The sequence below is a fragment of the Spermophilus citellus genome (assembly GCF_964194105.1).
Source record: "Spermophilus citellus genome assembly, chromosome: 6".
Lineage (NCBI taxonomy): Eukaryota > Metazoa > Chordata > Mammalia > Rodentia > Sciuridae > Spermophilus > Spermophilus citellus.
The window spans coordinates 10,770,891-10,790,549 of NC_138187.1; the positions used below are offsets into that span (position 1 = coordinate 10,770,891).

Here is a 19,659-nt window from a genome sequence, read left to right on the forward strand (position 1 = left end):
GTTCATTTTGTATATTTTCTCATTTTTCCTAATTTTTTCCCCCATCATCATGGTTTTTTGGAGAGGACAAAAAAAAAAAAGGACATTTCCTTTTCAATATTAGCCAAAACACGGCTTCTTTTAGGTTTTTAAACACACAATTCCAAGGAAATTAATTTTCCCCAATTAACATGATAATATTTTATTATCTGAAGCCAATAAGGTAGCTAGCTCTTTCTGAATTAAATCCTAAAACGATGGATTATTTGGTTGTGATGTGCATTGCATCATTTTGTTTTAAGAAGCATAAAAACATTTGGAGTTTGTTTATTTTAACAAAGCAATCAAAGAATAAGCTTATACTGTCAATTATTCTTGTTGGTGACCACTGCTAACACATGTACCTCACTGATTGATTTTTTTTAATGGCCAAAGATATGGCATTGCTGTTCCCTGTCCTGTCTAATCATACTGAAGTGTGGCAAGCCCTATGCAAGGCTGCTTTGCTGTAGCATCCAGAGATCTAGGGCTATGGTTTAAGAAATTCAGGGTCTGTAGAAAGTAAGTTTTTCCTAAATTTGAAACATGAGGGCCACCTCTACCAATTTAATATGAAAATTGTTTTGTTTTGTTTTGTTTTTCATCCTCTTTGGGAGACACAGACCCCCATGGTAACTCTTTTTCTTTTTGTATGCTTCTAGCTCCATTAGCCACCCCCTTGTCTCCCCTCTGGCTCTTGCTCATCTTATACAGAGACCCAGAGTGTAAATGTAGTTTGTCAGCCTAAGTCGCTCTTTGAGCTTCTTCCAAAAGCTTACATCTCCTTTTTTTCTGTGAGGCATTTACAATGGATGAATGTGATGACAAGAGTATTACAGACTTAAAAGATAAGAAACAATAGCTGGACTTGCTGGGGTTGAACTACTTTTGGGTATGGGTAGAAAAACACCTATATCGAAACAAATGACACACAATAAAATATAAATAGCTGTTGCTAAGAACTGAACAGTGGGTTGCTTCTGCTTGTGCACAGCATGCATTTATTGTAGATTCTTATAAAAATCAATGCCAGTCAGATTTTTAGGACACATTTCAGGAGACTCATTGAAAGGAACTTAAAAATTTTTAAATGTTAATTTAAAAAGTTTAATAAGGCTTATCTATGTATCACTTATGTCAAGTTTAAGCACTGAGCTTCTATTAATACCATATATTGAAAAGAGGTTTTGTGCTACTTGAAAACCCAGCAAAGTAGAGGAAAATGAAATAAAAAGAATCAAAACAGCCAAGTATGATTAAGGAGCTTAGAAAGCAAGGATTAAAAGTAAAAAGACAGGGAACAGCGGTGTAGCTCAGTGGTAGAATGTGTGCCTAGCCCTAGGTTCGGTCCCTAATACGCTAGTTGGTAAGCAGGTAGATGAAAACAGGGTAGGAGTCAACAGCAAAGTAGAGCCGAGATGATTACATAATGTATGGAGTCTTCCTAACAATTCTGGGGCTTATACAAGAGCAGTAGTATAATGTTGACTGAGCAAAAGAACATGGACTGAGCGAGAGGTCCTCAGGTTCAGATATCAAGACACAGCTTACTAGTTTTGTGTCGCTGGACAGGTTCCCTGCTCTGAACCTCAGTTTCCTCAATTTTACAAAGAGGATATACAATATTAACTTCCTACTATTTTTATGAGATACCAGGTTTAATATCAATTTCTCATCCTCCCCTCTTATTTACCTTATTTTAATCCTTTGTTACTTTTTTCTTCTATTTAAAATTTGGTATATAGTTTCAAAGTAGAAAAGTAGTCTGTATATTATTGTCTGGTAAATTCATAGGTATAAAGAGGTAGAAGAAGAACTTCCATGTTTCACAACATTCCACAGAAATAATTGGATAGTAAAATTCATCTGTTTCACCACAGTTTTCACTGACGGGATTTTGATTAATATCTTACCAGATCATATCTCTGCTCATTTTTTGCAAATAATACAGACTTATATAAAAGGTGGTCTGCTAATTCAGGGACATCTTGTGGAAAGCTGCCTTTTTTTTTTTTTAAATTGGGAGTCATTTGAAAATGACTTTGTTTCCTCTGAAAAACTGAACTACTGAATTTCAGTGTGTCACAGTTACTGCCTGCTGTTTGACCATCAATTGTCAGCTTAAGAGGTTGGCAGACAAAATCAAGACAAGCACCTGGGCAGCTTTGTCTGCTTTTAGGTATTGGGTCATATGCATCAGTTGTGTTAATTCCTGAAGGACTATGATATGACATGACATGATATGACAGCAGTTGTTCAAAGATCTCTGAATGGTTTCAAAATGCCCTAGAGTTTAATTATGCTGTTTTGTCAAATGGGACAAATACACAAGTGACTGTTAATACTGCTCCATAGTTTATGCCTCCTTGGTTAAGGGACACTTATTAAAGGTGTTATACTTCACATCAGTATTGTTCAGTTTTCTACTCATTGTTGGCAAGGTTAGTTTTTGTTTGTTTGAAAAACAACCTCTAGAATTTTTTAAAATGTTTGAATTGTAAGTTTCTCGTAATAAAAGAAGAATAAATGTTAGTTTGATCCTAATCATATGGACACCAATTTGGTCTCTGGAGTTGCCAACTTATAACGACTCTAAGGGACTATAAGTGTACTCTGCTTCTTACTGGCTTGCTGATATTGAGATATCTTCGAATTCCTGTAATTATTGATAGTGCTAATTGTCTGAGATTATTGTGGGATAGGGGAAGAAAATATACTTTGTAAGAAATAATCACAGGAGTCAAGAATTTATGTAATATCTTAACAAGAAAATGTAGTGATACATTCTGGGGTTTCGTTTTGCTTTTGTGGTGCTGAAAATCAAACGCAGGGCCTCTCGCATGCTAGGCAAGCACTGTACCATTGAACCACATCTTCAGTCTGAAGGAAAGGTCCTACGTTCACCACCTATGAATGAAAAGTTGTCATCATATGCCAGGGAATTGTTTGGACAATAAAGCACATCACCTCACAATTCTGTTAATGCTTACATAAACATTTTGATAAATACCAACCAACATGTGTAGTTGGAGAACTTAATTTCTGCTCCAGGTGGGAGTAGCAATAAAAGTCATACATTCCCCTGAACAAATTCAAAATAGTGCAGTCCCTTTAAATTAATTTCTTTGTTCAAAGCAGCAATAGGAAATCTCAGCTTCTAATTTGTCTCCAAAACACTTTGAACAATTTCTAATTATGCTGAACACGAGATTTAAATTTAATTTCTACAGCAGCAACCAAGTTACAAATCACTCTGTGACAACAAAAAATTGATAATTATGAATTTTCAGGAAAAATCAACTAAATTGAGATGATTTAATTTATTTAGATAAACATTTTAATATGTCATTGAGAGAAATAAATTGTAATTCCATTGCTACAAATAAGTTATCTTCCATATTTATCAAAGGTAAAATGATAGTAAATGAATTTTAAAAAGGAAAGATTGATATTCCATATAAAGAGCTCTCTATTGTTGAAAATAAGGCACCACAGAAGGAAAACTGACTTGTGTATTAATTTCTTGGGCTTAAAGTGCTCTAACAACCCCAAAATGCAGTGTTCTAATCACTCAAATTGCAGCTCTTGCTCAGAACACACTCAATTGGGTACTGTGTCTTAGGCAACTGTCCTCTAAGAAGTGACTCCTTTTATTGTGTGGCTCAACCATAGCATGGGTAGCAAGGAGGAGCTACAGATTTGGGGGGTATCCCCACAAACCACATACTCAATTTTGCCATGGAGTTACAAAGAATAGCTGAGATAGAGCATTTGAAAGTTTGTGGTAGTTGCCCAGGAAACATGGAGTAATTTAATATGTTGTGCTGGTACATATCTGTGGTAGATTTATTTAGAAGAAAATGAACATTTGACATGTTTTGAGTGATCCTAGAAATATAGGTTATAGTGACAGTATAGTAATATAGATTAAATATCTTTGCCAAAGCACCAAAACTTTGAAGTAATGGAAATAAACATATATAATTCTACCTGAGCTTTCCACTAGCCACAGATAGGCATTTAAATTTAAAATAGGACCTGCATTTGGTTTTTGTCATCTGCCACTTGAAATGAAGCTGGGTATGGTGGCATGTACCTGTAGTCCTAGCTAATCAGAAGACTGAGGCAAGAGGATCATTTGAGACCACCCTGGGCAACTTAGTGAAACCCTGTCTCAAATATATAATATAATATGTTCAGTTTTCTACTCACTGTTGGCAAGGTTAGTTTTTGTTTGTTTGAAAATTAAATTTAAATTTGTTTAAAAATTATTTAATTCATATATATATATATATATATGAATTGAATAATTAAAATTAGAAAAAAAATTAAAATCCTGCTCCTCAATTAATTTCAGCTATTGGGTTGAATTGTGAGATTGTCAGCTGCTGCCACTAAAGTCTTCCATCAATGAGTGTCTACTGCATAAGGCTGCTCTAGACTTTTCTCCTGACACCTGGTTTTGCAGGCCCAGAGTCTCTTAAAACTCAGTTTCTGTGCCATTTCCTAAAGACAGTTACTTGATCTCATCAGCTGAAAATACTTATTTTCCCCTGTATGTTCCCCGGAATTTTATCTGAGTCTTTTTATAACATTTCCCCATAGTCCATTGTGATATACATCTGTCCTGCCTTTACTATTAAACTGTAGCATTTGTTGGGGATAAAATTGTCTGGTCCATTTTTGTTCCTCATCCCCAAGGTCCTGCCTCTCACAAACATGTTGTTATTATAATGTACCAAATATTTAAAGAATATTATGCCCTGTCATTTTAAACAGGATATAATGATTTGAGCTACTATCTTCAGATATAATTTATAATTCAATTACAAGTTAGTGGCTTACCCAAAATATAATGGGTTGGTGCCTGTAAGGCATTGCCAAGATGTGTAAGATTGCTTGCCTGGGCTAGGTAGAATTGTTAGTGTTTGGTTTTTGTCATCTGCCACTTCGTGCTGCTCTCCCTATCCCAATGTGCTGCTCTGACCATCTTTAAAGTCAACAGCCAAAATATAATAATGGAATTCTGATGCTGTTGTTGATTCCATTAAAATTTATTGAGTGGAGAAGCAGATAAATAAATAGGCAACGAAAACAAAATAGTGTTACAAAATCTTCCATAAGTATAATATGCGAATTTTGCAATATCTGTTTAAATTTATCTGGGAATTTTTACTTCTTTGTTTTCTGTCAATATTCTAGTACCAGTGAGTTACCACTAAATTAGTATTTTTTAAAAAGAAAGTTTGGGAAAATAGGAGATGTGGTGTTCATATTCAAATAACATACAGGTAGAACAAAGAAGCAAAAGATTCTCCCCTCCCAGACATGATTACTTTTGATATAGAATCATATAGTTTAATTTTTATTGGAAATAATTTTATTTAGCAGAAATGTTCCACATAGCCCCATGGTGGATGTTGTAAACTACTACATTCAAGGAGCTCATAGCCCAACAGTGAAAAAATAAAAAATAAGTAGAAGTTACACACACACACACACACACACACACACACACACACACACACGAGAAAGCTATATGCTTTGGTACAGATGAGCAAGGGATGGGCCTCTCTCCATTCCTGCACAGCTCTCTACCACCCTGATGTCACCCATGGGCCTCTTATTTCTTCCCACCAAATATACTTTTCCAGGATTTCCCATCTCTGTCCAACCAGCAGCTCATGCTGGTAGCCTTGACACTTTTCTTAACCTGCTCCTCACAGCCTGTCACCAGATCTGTCACTTCTTCCTTGGGGCAATGCTTCACCTCTCCACAGCACAGCATCACTCAGGCAACGCCCCTTTCCTCAAACAGACAATTGGCAGGAATCTGCCCAAGCAGAGAGCTGCAAGCTGATTTCTCTCCCCTACCTACAGTCCTGCCACTTTGGTCCATCACGCTCCAGGGACTCCAAAGCAGGCGTCTTGAAATGAAGGCTTACTCAGTTGGGCCACTACTTCACACCCTGTAATGGATTCCCATTTATTTGTAGGTAACAAAATCCAAAACCCCTGAGCCAAAGGCCCTGTCAGTCTCCAGGAACACCCCTCCACTTTCCCTCTAGCACTGTTCTTTCAGAACGCCTGTCCTGCCCACTCTGTGAAGCCCTCAGCTCAGCCTTCACCTCCCTGAAGGTGCCACCTCCTCACAGAGGCCTCTCTGTACCAGCCCCTCCTCAGACTCACCTGGATTCTCTTAGTCCTCATAAGCAACCATCACGATCATTTTATTAAGTCTTCATCTCCCTTCCAAATGGCAGGGTCTCTGAGAAAAGGGCTGAGCCTGTTTTGTTCTGTGTTCAGAGCTCATAGCCTGGTGCCCATGCTTCTCCCTCAGTGAATTCTGTTTCAGAGAAGGGTACTATCTCCAGTGGTGGTTCATCAGGAACATGCTCATGGGCCACTGTATTTACCCCAATTCCATCATCCAAAGGAGAAGGGGTGCTTCAGAATTGCCACTTGGCCCCGGTTAAAGTCTGTGTGCAGAACTGGGATAGGCATTGAGTGCCTATCGCTGTATCATATTTGTCTCTCCGCAGTAATGTAGTACACTATCATGACACCAGTCTGCTTTCATTATAAAAAGTTTCAGAAAAATACGGATTAAGCTTGACACATTCATTCTTCAGTTATTTTCTAATTTCCTTCAATTATTTCCTTCAATAGTTTTCTAATAATTAGGGCTTTTTTAAAAAATAGCCTTTTTAGTGGTGAAGAGTATACACTTAGAACTCCTTTGTACCTTCCTAGTTGTCTTAGTCTACTCAGGCTGCCGAAAGAGAATACCCCAAACTGTGTGGCTTAAATGACAAGAATTACTTTTCCCACACTTCTGGAGCCTGGAAAAATGGGTAGGGTTCATTTTCTGGTGAGGGTTCTCTTCTGGCTTATAGCTTTGCTGTGTGTTCACGTGGTGTTTCCTTGCTGAGTGCACAGGGAGAGAAAGAAAGAAAAGGAACAAGCTCTCTGGTATTTCTTTTCATAAGGATGCTAATCCTATGGAATAGAGCTACGCCCTTATGCCCTCATTTAACTTTTCCAAATACAGTTACCTTGGGTTCAGGGCTTCAACATATGAATTTGAGAGGGACTCAGTTCAGTTTGTAACACCAGTGAATTTTTACTGGCACATACAACTTTTTCTATTGGAATTATAGCGTACAGATTTCTTTTTAAATAGAGTCAGTGTGATTTAAAGCACTGATGAGGTTGTTTGATACCATAGCCAAGACTTAATAGAATAGTGGGGCATATTTCTTTTTGCTTACTGAATTTATTGTTTAAGAAAAACTACCTTATGGAAGCACTGATTATTTTCCTAATTCTGGTTCTGCTTCTCACTAGTTGTGTGGTGTTGGATGAGTGCTTACTTTCTCTGTAAAAATAAATATGGGTATAGACTAAGGAGTGGGATAGCTGGATCAAATAGTGATCCCATTCCCAGTTTTCCAAGGATTCTCCATACTGCTTCCCATATTGGCTGCACCAATTTGCAGTCCCACCAGCAATGTATGAATGTGCCTTTTTCCCCACATCCTTGACAACACTCACTGTTGTTTGTATTCTTAATAGCTGCCATTCTGACTGGAGTAAGATGAAATCTGAGTAGTTTTAATTTGCATTTCTCTAATTGCTAGTGATGTTGAATATTTTTATATATATATTTGTTGTTTGATTGTATATCTTCTTCTGAGAAATGTTTAGTTCCAAAGCACACTACAGGGACAAAGCCACATCAATGTTTATAGCAGCACAATTCACAATAGCTAAACTGTGAAACCAACCTAGATGCCCTTTAGTAGATGAATGGATAAAGAAAATGTGGTATGTACACACAATGCAATATTACTCAGCAATAAAAGAGAATAAAATCACGGCATTTGCAGGTAAATGGATGGAGCTGGAAAATATAATGCTAAGTGAAATTAGCCCAAATTTAGCCTAATCTCAAAAACCAAATGCTGAATGATTTCTCTGTTGCGGGGGTTGGGGGAATGAGAGGATTAAATGAACTCTAGATAGGGAAAAGGGGAGGGAGGTAGGAAGAGGGAGGGGATTAAGGGTAGTAAAGATGGGAGAATGTGATGGTCATCATTACCCTAAGTGCATGTATGAAGACACAAAGAATGTGACTCTACTTTGTGTATAACCAGAGATCTGAAAAATTGTGCTCTGTATGTGTAATATGAATTGTAATGCATCCTGTCGTCATACATAACAAAATTAAAAATTAAATGAAAAAAATAAATATGAGTACCCACCTTGAGAGGTTTCTAGGAGATGAGGGAATTATACATAAATCTCCCAGGATGGTGCCTGACACATAGTAGGCCCTCCTAAATTTGAAAGCTCTGTTTGCCTTACCTGGCCATCCTTTCCAGACTGGGGCAAAGTCAGAACGATTTCTAGGCTGCTGAAGCAGGCGAACACAGGGCCATTTCTGAGTGTCCAGTCTCTGTCAGTTGGTTAGTAAGAATCATTTCTCACCTACATTTATGGAATCTGTGAGTTCTGACATGCATGTTCACTGCCTAGAATTACACTTTTTCTTATTTATTTGAATTGAAAGAGTGGAGCAATAAATTGTCTACATTGGAGCCTAAACACCAAAACCCGTATTAACAGCAGAGTCTCTTGCATGTACTACTTTACAAAACATGCTATCACAATACCTGAACAATGCTTGACTGTTGTGTGTGGCAAGGGTAACTGGGTGACCCTCCAGGCTTTGCATAGCTGCTTGGTCAGTGTCATTTGGATCATTATGCACAGTTACTATGATGTGAAGATAACATACAACTGTGACATATTTCAGATTTTTATGTTTTGGTGTGCTCATTGCACTTATGTATATAGATACACAAATGCATATATGTGAAGTGTGTATATATTTACGTATATGGAAAAGTATGCATGTATGAGCCTGTTCCTTGAAAGAAAAACCAAAATACTGAGCCTGGATCAAGTGGCCTCAATATAGCAGTAGGTACTTACTATTCTGCGGGTGGGAAAGGAGGGTCAACAATATTCGCCTGTTTTTTCTGTTTCGTTGTTAATTGTTCTTTTGTTCTTAGAACTTATCTTAGGAATTTCCATTAAGAAATTATAGAACCTTTTAGACAATGTACATTTGCCATTACAGAATGATTAGGAAACAGAGCTTTAACCCTAGGCACCTCTGCCTAGAGCTCTGCACTGTAATTCTAATGCAGTGGTAGGATGTAGAATTTTTATTGCCTCCCAAATAAGAAAAAACGGTATTAACTTCTTTTGGAACAATAAGTTAAGAAATCTAGAAGTTCTGATGTAGAACACATGGTTGTTCTTGTTAGATGTTATTTGAAAAAAAAGGCAAATATTGTTTTAATCTCTTTGCATTGCTGGTGATCAGGCAGTTATGTGGATGCTTTTGCTCTTTCTGCAGTGCCTGTTATTTGTAGTGCGTTTCCATTGATGCCACTGTGTACTTTATTTCTATTACTTCTTAACCAAATGAGATTTTTTTATACTGGGCCATTCTATATCAGGCCCCAGTCTAAATATCACATTGTCATACCACGAGAAGCATACTTTTGACAGAAAGGAGAAGGGAATTTGTGTGAAGGTATGATCAGTTTAAAGAAACATGCCCCATTTTTAGCAGTCTGTTTCCATGGCAACAGAAGCAACAGCCAACCAGAGAGTTATCAGAGTTCCTGTAAATTTCCAAGCTGAGTGTTGAAAACATTGTCTTCCTAAGCTCATGCGGCAAAGTAATGCAGGAAACCTACAGTGTGGTCGCCTAGAATAATGGCAGTTCTGCTGGCATTTTAGTTTTTCTTTCAGTTTTGCTCTTTAATTTCTAACAGGGTAAATGCTGCATTCTGGATTGTAGGACCTGCTCACAGGCAATGGACTATGGTTTAGAATTCCGCAGTCACCTCTCCTTCATATGCTTCTTGAGGATGTGGTAGATCTGGTCTGAGAGAGAGAGAGAGAGAGAGAATTTTTTAATATTTATTTTTTAGTTTTTGGCGGACACAACAACTTTGTTTGTATGTAATGCTGAGGATCGAACCCGGGCCGCATGCATGCCAGGCGAGCGCGCTACCGCTTGAGCCACATCCCCAGCCCTCTGGTCTTAACGTTGAAATGAAAGCCAGTATTTCCTATAAGGACCAACTTTTTTCAAATGATAATTGCACAATGTTTTTAATTAATTTAAATGTTGTCCCTTTTTATCTGAAAGTAGTCATAATGTACAAATTTCTGATTCAAGGGCTGAGGATGTAGCTCGTGATAGAGGTTTTGCCTAGCATGTGTAAGGCCCTGAATACAAACCCCAGTACTGCACCCCCGCCCCCCCAAAAAAATCCTGTTATATAGTGTCTGAACTTTAGATTTATGTGCACACTGGGTACCTCTGCTGCTGTTGTGGACAGGAAGTAGTGATGGAAGTCTGCTTAATCAGTGCAGATGGCACAGCTCTTACAGGACACACCACTGTTTTATTTCTGGCCTCTTGGCTTTTTTTTTTTTAATTGCTTGCATCTTATTTTATAGTGAGCAAATTAGACCCCTGAAAATATCACCAAAAATCTATGATCTTTGGTTGCTCCTTTTTAGCATCCATTAGAGTACTCAACTGCTTTATCTTTAATGAAGCATGGATTTCACATGAATTGTAAGTGGAGATGAAGTTAGTATTAACTTCCTGCAGTGGTGTCCAGTCCTCACTCCCTGTTGTTGTGACAGTGCCTCTTAGCAAAGGCCACCCTGCCTGTTCTGAATCCCCTCCCCACAGTCTGCAAGGAACCAGCTGTCTTCTTATACCCTCACCCTTCCTCTCATTCATATTCATTCCTTCCCTCCCTGCCTTTTCCTCTCTCTGGCTCTTTATCAGTTATAAATTTGCTGGAGTCTCTTCCCACTTGAAGTTCCACACCCTCAAGTTTCCCTTCTCTCCTCCTCCTCCACAGCATCTGGGAAGCATGCTTCCATTAACTGTACCCTTGCTCCCACCTCCCTCACTCCCTAACCTCCTCCAGCCTAACTTGCACTCATCACTCAAGCAGCTCCTGTGTTAAAACAGCAGCATTTGACTATTATTCATGCCTCCTTCTAGAAATATCTTTACCTGGTTCTTCCACCTTCTTACACAGCTTCCTCTGATTTCCTTTCTTGCATCATTCTTCCATATCTGACCCATAGATTGTCTTTTAATTGTTGACTTTCTTAAGACCTCAGTCCTGGGCTTCTTTTGCCCTCTCTATTTATATCCTCTTCCTCAGCAAACTCCAGTAGCTTTAAATACTACAAAGGTGACAACTCCCAGATTCTTTCCAGTCTCTGAAGTCTAGACCCAAAAAGCCAGTCACTGTTTTGATATCTCCACTTCCTATTCAAACAGGCCCAGTATTGAGCTTCCAAATGGCAAACCTATGTTCCTTATCTCAGTAAATTGTCTACCAGGTGCTTAAGCCTAAAGCCAGGAATCACCTATGTGGTCTTTCCTTTTTCAAACCCCAGACCAATTCCTTACCGTTCCCAGAGTCCTGGGCCAGAGACCCAACCCTGGGGGTCCCAACAAATAAGGTCCAGCCCCTCAACTTGAAAAGCAATGGTGAAAATCAGGAAAGAAACCTTGATCAATATAGCTCTATTGGGAAGCAAGTGGACCTGAGTTTCAAGCCCTGTCTTCAGGGTACCGACATGAGCTCCCAGATTATATAGACAAGGGGCACCAGAGGTGTACCTAAATGGTCTTGGTCATACTGTGATTTGGTTGGTCGTTATCTCAAGATTGGTCAGGCCAGGAGGGGCCTTGTCCTTAGCCGTAAGAAAGTTATTGTCGCCGGTAGGGTACCATTACCGGCGACAGTAACTTTCTTACAGCTAGGGTACCTTTCCACTCATGACAAGATGTTTATCAATTATGTTCCTGGAATCCAAGGTGACTCAGAGCAAAGGAGACAGATGCAAAATGGAGGCAGAGATGCCAAGTTGTTTACATTTGCAGGTCAAGTGAAGAATCAGGGTTTTTATTTTTTTAGCAAAAAGCAACCTCTAAGACCTTGTCACATTACCATCCAGTATTGATTTGGGTCTAAATATATCTCATATCATCACCTGAAATATATTTAGAATAAATAATTTAGAATAAAAGAAAAATTTAGTTCTGTGTTCAAGGTTTCTACCCTAGAACATCAGAAATATTCCATTAAGTGTATAAATAAATATCTTATGTAGAAGAGAGTACTCAACCTGAGTTGCTCGGCCACTGAAAATATTTCCCCTTGAGTTAAAAACACAGCCCCATCACCCTAATTCTTTCCCTATCATATGGTCCCTTATTGCTGATTAGTTATAAAATTCTACTATTATTAGACATGATATCACCAGTACCTTAGATGGGCAATTGTTTGTTTATTATTGTATTTTAGGGTTCTGTTTTGTTTTGTAGACTGTGTCTTACCTGTTACACAGGCTGGACTCAAAACTCCTAGGCTCAAGTGATCCTCTGACCTCATGCCTCCAAGTAGCTGAGACTACAGGCATGGACCACCACACCCAGTTTGTTTCTAAATTCAAAGTTACCTTAAAACATAATGATGTATAATGCCGGAAAGGATAGGAACAAAAAGGTACTCTCTTGACTTGTGAGACTAGGTTGGTATGGTCATTTAGATGGCAAAATGATTCTATCAGGATTCTAAGTGCATGCTCCAGTATTGGAAATTTAACCTATAGCTAGATCATCAAAGGATGCCTAAATGAGCCTCTTTATTGTATCATTGTTTACATTAAGAAAACAAACCAACCTGGTAAGGTAAGTGTATACTATACTATTAATACATCCACATGTTAGATATAGGCTTGAAAAGGAAAGGGCTAGACTCCCTGTTCCCTATTTGAAGCAAATTCCCAAACTGCATGAATAAAATAATGCCACACATGTATTTCCTTTGTATACTTTGTATGTAATGTAGATGGAATATTTACAAAACATTTTTAGGACCCATAGAAACTTAACTGGTTATATTTTGAAAAAAGGACAGGAGGTCTTTGTTGGATGGATTGACTTTCACTTTTCCTTTTAATGTCTCTTTCATGTGCATGTATATTTTCACTTTAGCAAATAGGAAAACTTTATATAAAACATGGATTCTTAAATCAAGGCATTAGCAACATACCTATCAGTCTAGTTATGAGTCCAGGCTCAGAAGGAAACCCTTCAGGGTATGACTTCTTCTAATTTGACTACAAAATAAACCAGTCACTACAAAATTATAAATCCACAAACTTGTGTGGAATTGTCTTTTTAAACCTTAGGATTTTGTGTTTGGGGAAAAAAAAATACGGGTATCGCCAGCAAGTGTCTAACATAATAGGAGTAATAAGAATAATAACAGTCGCCACCATTTTAAACATTTATTTTTGGTGGAAAGTAAAAATAGATAGTTCATCAGTCTTTTTTCCTTTCAGTATAGTTTTTTTTTCAAGATATGATTGTCCATATCTGATAAAATGATTATAAATGTCAGTCTGACCTCTGAACTGCTGCTTGATGAAACTCCAGAGCAAGGACGGAGGTCAGTTCACCCTCCTACACCAAACACGAGAGGTAACAGAGGCTGTTAGCTCTTAGAAATTTTCCATTTTTTTTTTTTTTTTGGACCCCTCACTATTTAAACAAGGCATAATACATTTTCACCAAAGTCCGATTACCTCGTACTCTTAATTACTCAAGCATCTGTTAGGAGGGGAGGGAAATAGGATCTGTTTATTGCCCCACACTGACTTCAGAGTTAATCCACAGTCGATTCTAGCAAAGTCTTAGATTTTCATCTTCCTTCTTGCCTCTGGTTCCCGTAGCCTTTACTTGACTGCTCAGGTTTTTGGTGGTGGTGGTAACTTTTTTTTACCCCTCTTGATTCTGTGGTTTATTCTATCCATTGTCCCATAATAAAATAATGTTTTAGATCCTTCCTCTAACTTGCAGAGAGCTGCTCATTCCCCTTCCCCACCCCAGCTTGCCCTCCTGAAATTGGGCTGTTCAAAGAGGATTTCCTAGACTCTGCTGCCTGCCATTCTGGTTCCCAGAGAGTGTCCTTTCTGCCTTTGTTGTATATACAGTCCTCAGGTGTCCCCTTGCAGACTCCCTGGCCAAAGCCATGCTTCTTGTTGGCTTGTTCAACTCATGCTAAACTGCCCTCTGATTATTAATATGTAATTGTATAAAGTATTTTTTAGAGTGAAAATTACTTTAATCATATCATATTAAGGCAATATTTCAAACACTCTACTTATAGAAAGAAAAGAGAATGAACCTACCATCTTGGTTTAAAACACTGCTGAAGTTTTTTAATTGGGGTTTTAAGCATAACAAGGTTGAAGTTATTCTATTTAGTGGCACACACCTATAATCCCAGTGACTTGGAAAGCTGAGACAGCAGGATCACAAGTCCGAGATCAGTCTCAGCAAGTTAGCAAGACCCTCTTAAAATAAGAAAAAAGAGCTGGGAATGTAGCTCAGTGGTAGAGCACACCAGGTTCTAAACTATTTGTGGTGCTAAGAAGGACATTACCAGTTTATCATTGGATGAACTGACTTTTGGAGTGGTGATTAAAATCTAATTTCTGATTGTAAAAAAAAAAAATATATAGCAAGTTCAAAACATTTCTATTGACCTAACATTGTTTTTAATCTGTTGTGACAAGAAATAAGGATTGAGTAAAATTTTCAAAATCATATGCAATTTTCTCCTTGTTGGCATGTAATAGGAAACCATGAAAATTTTTTCACTAAATGAAATGGATATAAAGTCATCTGTATCCATGTTCTCACATATCTACTATAATTTTGAAAGATGGTTTTACAAGAAGAAAATAGTCTCATTGCTTAATGATCATGCCTAATAGGGATCTATAAAAGTATTCCTCCACCTTGGGCTTTAAATTTAAGAAATAACTAGAAATGAGGAATAAACTTTATATATAAAAATCCCACTACAGCATTATTTATAGTTACAAAAATTGGAAACAATCTAAGTAGTAAATGGAGAATATTTAGCACGCAATGGCATATCCACCCAACAGAATATTTTATAAATCCATTAAAATAATGTTATTGTTGTGTTTAGTATATGATTGGAGTATATTGAAGAAGAGAGTCAAAAATTATGCTTAAATGAAATACAGAAGAAATATACAGTGTGGTAACAGCAGTTGTGTCTCTGGGGGATATAATCAGCAATTTTCTTTTTCTTTTTTTTTTTTTTTTGGTTTCTCCTATTTCCTTAGTTTGTGTAATGAATATTACTTTTATAATGTGTGAAATGTTTTTTAGTTTAAAAAAATTATTTGAATTAGGGCTAGTTAAGATGCAGTATATATAAGAAGCAAATGGATTGTGCCCTCATCTCCCTTCATTGATGGGGTGCCCCCCATGTGCTTCTTCTGAGCTTTATCATCTGGAAATTCACAGCTGATGTAGGGTTCACACCTTGGGGTAACTGTTTTGCACCAAGAATACAGTGCTGCCTGTAGGAGGAATACTTTCTTGTATCAGCCCTTTTTTCATTTTTTACTTTCTTTCCCCCTTAAACAATGAGAGGTTTAAACTCTGTTCCAAACCTTAATTTTAAACTTAAGAACCTCTTAAGACAATGTGTTTCTAGATTTCCTAAAGATAAAGACAAAAAGACATTCTTTCAAAGTGTTCTAATGTGAGCAGTTTAACACAAATTCTATTTCATTCTATTACTTATATTCTTTGTTTTCTCCAAGATGTAAACAGTCGCTGAGTCTCTCAAACCGTTTTTTTCCACTGAGAATTGTAGAGCTTCACATGTATTGTTTTCTTTCGTGCAGTTATTTGCAAGATGGCCATGGAAGATACTGAACATGAGTCAATTTTCTAACAGCATGGAGGCTGATGTTATTGGCTCAGTAGCACATTTACCACTCAGGGAGGAACAGGGGGAAAGGCTCTAAGTTACAGTTTACAGATATGAAACTATTACCAAGGAGACTGGCTTCTTAGGCAGCTGTGCTGCCACCACAGGACAGAGTACAAGATCAGTGTCTTGTCTTTGGTTTGGGGCTACAGGAATCAAATCTTGTCAGCACACAGCATTTGAGATTTCCATAGATCAGCTAACATAGTAGCTCGTTTATTGCTCTTCAAGAACTATAGCTGTACGAGGGGCTGAGTAACTTTTAGTAGCTTGGGCCTTCTCCACATGAATGGGAACACCCCTGAGTGAGTGTGCAGGCTGCAAAGGGAGGAAGAGGTTTTACTTGGTAAGACATCTTGAGCCCATAACCACAAATGCCTCTCTGATCTTTGGAAGTGTCAGGTTCTCTATATCCAGGTCTTTTATCCCCTTCACAGTCCTAGAGGAGCACCAACAACTTCTACCCAACTTCTGTCTTCAGTGTTGCATGACCATTAAGCTGTGTATAGCATTCAGGCTGTGTCCTTCTGGCCTCGGACATTTTGCCTCTAAGGTTCACCTACCTATTGCCACTTACACTTTTTTTTTTTTTAATTTGATAAATGGGAGGTACTGAAAGGAAGTTTGATATTTTCTAAAATAATGAACCTGTTTGGTACCTTTTATAACTAGTAGTTTTCAGAATAGACTTTATCAGGGATGAAGATATAGCAGCTTAGTGGTAGAGCACTTGCCTAGCATGCAGGAAGCCCTGGGCCCAATTCCTAGCATTGCAAAAAAAGGAGAGGGTACAGTTTAAAGTCAACCAAAAGTGTCAGTGTACCTGAGGTTTTTTGTTTTTGTTTTGGGTGTTACTGGCACTTCATGCAAGCTAGGCAAATGTTCTACCACTAAGCTATTCTCCTAGCATACCTGAGTCTCTCCATAGAACATTGGGCCTCATATTTGTCCACCTAATGGTATAGAGGAATATAATGTGTCCACAGCATTATTCATCTACTGGTATAGGTGGAAAATAGAAAAGTTGAATAATCAACAGACTTAACAAAACATTACCAGTTACTTCAAGTCTGCCTCCCCTCAATTCTTGTTCTTCCTAATGTCTTTTTCTTGTGGGGGGGAGGGGTGTGGAGGTTACCGGGAATTGAACTCAGAGGCACTCAACCACTGAGCCACATCCCAGCCTTATTTTTTGTATTTTATTTAGAGACAGTATCTCACTGAGTTGCCTTGTGCCTTGCTTTTGCTGAGGCTGGCTTTGAACTCGCCATCTTCCTGCCTGAGCCTGCTGAGCTGCTGGGATTACAGGTGTTCGCCACCACACCCAACTCCTAGTGTCTTTGATTAAAAATGGGTCTTCCAATCACAGCTACTTGCTGTTCTTTTCCATAGGTTTGCATCTCATAAGCACCCTGTGTACAGTTACCTGCAGACACCCGAGAGGTGTGCAGTAAACAAATGAAGGTGCCTGGGGGAGCTGATAGCCTCAACTGCTTTGAATACTTGCTTCTTGGGAGAGTTGGAGGCAATTTTTTAGAGCATTAATTGGGAAGGTCATTCTATTTAAGCAGTACAACCTAGGTGGGGCAGTTTATTGGATTGTATGGACATATGGAAAATGCAAATAGTCTGCTTTATGCTTTATATTAACAACCAGTGAATAAGAAGAAATGTACATTTGTTTCTAGTCTTTGTGGTTCCTGGCACAGAGCTCCAAAAACTTGTGATTTCCTGAGTAATGGATGATAAGGACATCTTTTGTAACAATATTTTATCATGGTGCTCAGCTTCTGACATAAGAGCTTCTTTCTAAGATCCTTGCACTCTCCAAAGCGATGAATGATCTGGTATGCTACCAAGATGACAGGTACTGGAGGCCCTAGATGGCTTTAGGCTGCAGGCTCAGTCCCAGGAAGATCAAGGCATGGCCAGAGGAAGGGTGATATGCCTGAGAGGACCTGCCCCTTGCCCTGCACATCACTTCCATGTGCTGTTTCTGAGTTGTATTCTTTATAACAAGCCAGTAATTAACCAGCAAACTACCCTCTTTAATTCTGTAAGCCTAGATTCTAGTAAATTCTCAAACCTGAATGGGGTATTATGGAAGCACCCCCAAGTTTGTAGTATGAGTGCCTAGATTAGTGACTCATGTCTGCCATGGAAGCATTCTTGTTAGTCTGATCCTAACTCCATGTACATAGTATCAGAATTGAAGTGAATTGTTGGACACTCAGTTGGTGAATTTGTTGACATTATGGAGAAAGGCCCACACATTTTTGTCAAAAGTGTTGGAATTGGAGACAGTTCAAAGTAAAATGCATCCATTTTGTGTGCTGCCCCCATGGTTGTGGTTACCTTTTGCATGTCAGCGTGAAAGTGATTTGTGGTCTTCAGTGATAGAGCCACAAGACTGCTCTCCTGGTTCATGAGGGCTCCTGAAATGACGAGCACATAATCACTGACTAACAAGCTGTTGTCAGTAGTATTGGTTTACAGATCAAGTTGCAAACATGTATCATTCTAAAATGCCATTTCCCTCCCAGAAGTATGTTTGATATATTTGACTAGCAAGTACATATGTTCTTTTTAAGTTTTTTTGTTTAGAACAAAAAGAAAGGCTTTTGATGTTTTCATTACACTTCCTTTTTGACACCTTTGTGGATCCCCTTGGGGAAAAAGGAAAGAGTCTTGCTGGAGCTTCTCCCTCGGTCAGACTCCACTCTCAGTGCCCACTTCTGAGCTGGAAATCGCCTCAACCTTTTTCTCTTCTCAGTCTCCTGCATATTACCACCCTAAATGCCATCAAGCATTATCTTTAGCATTCATAGGATGTTGGAGACTGTAGGCATTGGGTGCTATGGGATTCATAGGTCTGCTCCTTGGTTATTTGTGTTCCTAGTAAAATATAGTGGGAACATATTATCCTCATTAAACTATTAAAAAAGATCTTTGTGTTAGTGCACAACTGATTGAAAGCACCACAAAATATTTGTCAGAAATACACCTATATTTTTAAACTTAAGTTTAATTTTTCTTTTGCTTTGTGTAACAGAATCTTATGTCAGTTGCTTCAATTCTAAATAGAATGTCAGCAAAGCTTTTGATCCTGTGGTCCCAAAACAAAAACCACGTTTCTATATTCAGTAGAAGACAGAATTCATCTCTAACAAGGGAAAGAAACTTTTTATAATTCAGGCTCTTTTTGAGGTATAGCTAAGACTTGGTTCTACTCTGTAGTCCGCACAAGACCAAGAAACGGCCAAGACTATCGGTACCATGGTCCCTGCGTCTTCAGAGCTTACTGCATTCCAAACCAGCCTCCTGCTCCAGTTTCCCTCACTAGAAAATTGTCTTCTGCCCTGTAATAGTTTAGTTATGAGATGTCCCCTCATAGAGCTCATGTGCAGAGGTGAAATGATTGGGTTATGAGAACCTTAACCTCTTCGTGGATTAATCTGGTATGGATTAATAGGCAGTAAGTGGGCAAGTGGAGTATGGCTGGAGGAGGTGGGTCCCTGGGGGCGTGCCTTTGGCCTTCATGTCTTGTCCTTAGTGAGTGGAGTTCTCTAGGCTTTCTGATTGCCATGTTCTAAACAGCTTTCCTCCTCACCTGGGGCCCAAAGATGTGCAGATAGGGAAACAGCTGTCTGAACTGAGACCTCTGAAACCTGGAGCACTAAATAAACTTTTTCTCTTCTAG

General features: G+C 38.4%; 1 protein-coding gene across 8 annotated transcripts in view; it reads left to right on the forward strand.

Annotated features, from left to right (window-relative positions):
• Window positions 1-19,659, forward strand: part of MRTFB (myocardin related transcription factor B) — a 162,603-nt gene that overhangs the window by 103,098 nt on the left and 39,846 nt on the right. The window lies entirely within an intron of this gene.